Consider the following 4,442-nt stretch of genomic DNA (forward strand, 5'->3'; position numbering starts at 1 on the left):
GCCCATGTGACCTTCATGCAGCTTGGTGAGCATGTCAGCTCTGAGCGATGTCGGGATCACTATCCTGCTACCATAAAGTAGGAGACCATTTTGAACTGTGAGCTCACCTGAGAGTGGCAGATAGGGTTGAAACACTCTCTCAATAGAGAACTTGTCTGGCCATCCCTCTACACAGTACCTTTTTAACTGTTGGAGTATGGTGTCGTTGTCTTGGTGTGTCTGTATTTCCCTGAGTCTCTTTTCTGTAGCTGGCAGGCTTGCTATGACTGAGTCCACGTACAGATTGATTTCATTTTCATGAAGCCCCTCATTTATGTTGCTGACAGGAGCCCTGGATAGTACATCTGCAGTTGCGATGTCTTTGCCTGCCACATGTGATATGGTGTAGGAGAATCGCATCAGTCGCATGTGAAGACGCTGTATGCGTGGTGGGAGTTCATCCAAGCTCTTTGAGCCTAGCAGAGGAACCAAAGGCTTGTGATCAGTCTCAATGTGGAAACTTTTCCTGATGAGGAACTCTGCAAAGCTCTCGCAGGCCCAAGTTGATGCCAGAGCCTCCTTTTCAATCTGGGCATATCTCTGTTCAGTGCTGCTGAGAGCTCTTGAAGCATATGCTACAGGTCGCCATTCGATGCATGTTTGTCGCTGCAGAAGCACGGCACCCATCCCGTATGAAGATGAATCCGCAGAGACAAGAGTTTCAGCATTTGGGTCATACAGTGCTAGTCCCGGGGGTGTCGTCAGATCCTTTTTGATGCTGTCAAAGGCCTGTTGCTGTTGGCCCCCAGGCCCACATGTTTGTTTTCTTTAATAAGTCTCTGAGAGGATGAGTTTTTTCAGCCAGGTGGGGTAGGAATTTCCTAAGGTGATTTGTCATCCCCAGAAAGCGTTTCACCCCACTGACATTACTGGGCTCTGTCATGGCTTTCACAGCGTTAATCTTGTCTGGGTCTGCGCTGACTCCAGATGCCTCTATAACTTGCCCCAGAAACGTTATTCTGCTCTTTGAGAACTCACACTTGTCGTTAAGTGTCACTCCTGCAGTCGTGATAGCGTCCTCTTCAGCTTCTCATCGTGCTCTTTTTGTGTGGCTCCCCAGATGAGCACTTCGTCCATCTGACACACAACACCTTCCAGGCCCTCCAGGATACGTGACATTCGTTTTTGGAAGTGTTCTGGTGCTGATGATATTCCGAAGCACAGACGGTTGTAGCAGTATCGCCCAAATGGTGTTATGAAAGTTGTTAGCAGAGATGATTCCTTGGACAGTGGAATCTGCCAAAATCCTGCATTTGCATCAAGCTTTGAAAACACTTTAGCTCCAGCGATCTGTCCTAGGGTGTGCTCAACTGAGGGGAGGGGATGTTTCTCTCTCAACACTGATTTGTTCAGCTCAGTGAGGTCAGTGCATATTCTCACCCTGCCCGTGCGCTTGGGCACCACGACCATGGGTGCACACCATTCTGTGGGCTTCTCCACCTTTGAGATAACACCCTGCTGCTCCATGCGGTCTAACTCCTCTTTAACCTTAGGAAAGAGTGGGAGAGAAATGCGCCTAGGGGTTGCAAGGGAAAACGGCTGTGCTCCAGAACAATGTTGTATTCTCCCTCTATTTTTCCTAAACCAGAGAAAAGCTTTGGGTCAATCAATCAATCAATGTTTATTTATATAGCCAAATATCACAAATTACATTACATTGCATTTAGCTGACGCTTTTATCCAAAGCGACTTACAATAAGTGCGTTCCACCAACAAAATACAAACTTGAAGAAAACAGAATCATATAAGTACATCAGGTTTCATAGAGCGAAAACATTTCAAGTGCTACTCAACTGGCTTTAGATAAGCCAGTCCTTTATTAGTATATAAGTGCTTTGTTAATAGTTCTATCGCTCGAAGTGGAGTCGAAAGAGATGAGTTTTCAGTCTGCGCCGGAAGGTGTGTAAGCTATCTGCTGTCCTGATGTCAATGGGGAGCTCATTCCACCATTTAGGAGCCAGGATAGCAAACCCACGTATTTTTGCTGATGGGAACTTGGGTCCCCTTCGCAGCGAGGGGACCCAAGAGACACTGAGACAAATGTTACATTTGTCTCAGTGGACTTCACAGTTTGTACAGAATATCAGTATGACAATATGACACCCTCTGTCCTTAGACCCTCACATCGTACAAGGAAAAACTTCCAGAGAAAACCCCACAGTTTAAAGGGGAAAATGGGAGAAACCTCAGGGAGAGCAACAGAGGAGGGATCCCTCTCCCAGGACGGACAGACGTGCAATAGATGCCGTGTGTAAATCGAAAAGATAATACATTTTACAGCGTAGGTAGACCAAATGTTTGGAAAGACCAAATGTTTGGAAATGCATGTGTCTATAATAAGAAGATGAATCCAATTGGGTACATTTGTTGTACTGTTTCCTTGGATTCTAGGGAGACATTATCTAGTCTAGCAACCAAGTGTAGTGCTAGAACAGCCGACCCGCTTAACAGTGGCATGGCCAGCCCTTCAACCACATATACATCTTCATTTATGCTTTTATCATTTTACTCAGAGTGGCTTCAAACTTTCCTTTTACTTTTAAAAGCTCCTTTCCTGGCCCCTTCAGAACCCTTGTTGGGCTCATCAGCCTGTTGAACTGGCTCTGAGTGTACAGTGTATGAGGAACTGCAGTAACATCTGCTCCAGTGTCGATTGTAAACACTGCATTGTAGCTGTCCACATTGATGTCTGTCATCCAAGGATTGTTCCTTATATCTTCTGATATTGAGCCAGGAATGCAACATCATCATCTGTTTCCCCAGTCACTGTTGCAACGTTCAACTCTTGCCTTTTTTTATTCCTGCACACTCTGGCATAATGGCCTTGTTTTCTGCAGAGGTTGCACCTTGCATCCTTTGCTGCAAACTGTGCCCTCTTCTTGCATTTCCACATCTTCTGCATTGTGTTTATCCTGCGGTGCTCTTTTCTCTTTGTGTGTTTTAACCATAGGTTTTAACCATAGACTGTATATATAAAGGTTTTAACGTGCTTCGGGGCCGTGAGCTGTGTGCTGGCGATGTCTGTCCTGAAATTAACTTTGAGCATTTCTTGTTGCCTCTTTACCAGCTCACTTTGTCTACATTTGTTTATTGCTCTCTCTAGCGTCAGTTCAGGATCCATTTGTAATTGTTCTGATAGTCTTTTGTCTTTCAAACCGACCACCATTTCATCATGAAGAGCGCCATATTCACAGTGCTCCGCCAGGCAATGCAGCGCTCTAGCTGTCAGCCGACTCGCCCAGCTCCTGCTGTCTCTGATTAAACGTTGCCCTCTCGAAAATTATGTTTCTTCGAGTCATAAAGTGTCCATCTAGTCTTCCAGTAACTTTCACGTACTCACTCGCTTCATCGAGGCAGAGAAGTCAGTATGTCCTCTGCCTCCTCTCCCATAGTGTAGATTCACCTGATTCTCGTTCGGTTGTGTCTCTAATCCAGACGCAATGCGGAATTTTTCAAAGCGTTTTATCCACTTAGGCCAGTCATCTGCCTTGAAAGTGAACTTTTCCGATGGTGAGACTTGAAACTGGTTCATCGTGGCGCGCTAGCTTTAGCCTCTCCTTCGGCGTTCCACGGAAAAAATTATAATAGACGGCACTAAACCTGACGTATTTTTTGGTCCGCTGGACACTAACATTGACTTGTTAATGTCTCGTTTTCACTTCTGACACCATGTTCTATTGTTATATGTGTTCACTATAACTTATATAGAGGCTCATGTATAGAAAAGGATTGGACCAACGTGTAGGTTGACTTGCTCTCCTTTATCACACACCGATGCACAACACGTTACATCATAAAGGTTCCTACCCTATTATGCCTGATACTACACATTCTACCAAACCATCTTTTTTTGGAATCTCGTTCTGTGTAGCATTGATGTCCAATATTTGTATTCAAAGCAGGGCATTGAGGGGGATTTGGCACGTCAGGTTTTCCCTTGCCTTTTTTAACCTAAAAATAACGTCACATACAGTATATTATGCCCACTTAAGACAATACTGATTAAATTAAAGTCGCAACTCAAGCATTATGAAGCTAGTTATGTCGGCTAGCTGCTAATGTGCTAGCTTTTGAGCTAAAATGCTAGCCAGGAATGATTCCTGGCTAGCATCATTCTGATGTTAGCATGATGAGCTAAGCAGGGCATGGTGCCCTGCTTAGCTCATCATGCTAACATCAGTGGTTATTAGCAAAGTATACATATACATTAACTGTTAAGTGACATATTTTTTTAATCACTGTCAGAATAATGAACGCATAGTAGTAATTTTGTAAAGTTCGTCTCTTTTCCTACTTCATTACATTGACAATCCCCCATATTAAGAAGGAGTAGGTAACATTAGCTAAGGCCGGGTATCGAGGGGGCGGGCGGGAGTGTGGGCGTGTTTATGGGCTTCAGGGGG

This window comes from Gymnodraco acuticeps, unplaced genomic scaffold (genome assembly GCF_902827175.1).
Source record: "Gymnodraco acuticeps unplaced genomic scaffold, fGymAcu1.1, whole genome shotgun sequence".
In the NCBI taxonomy this organism is placed as follows: Eukaryota; Metazoa; Chordata; class Actinopteri; order Perciformes; family Bathydraconidae; genus Gymnodraco; species Gymnodraco acuticeps.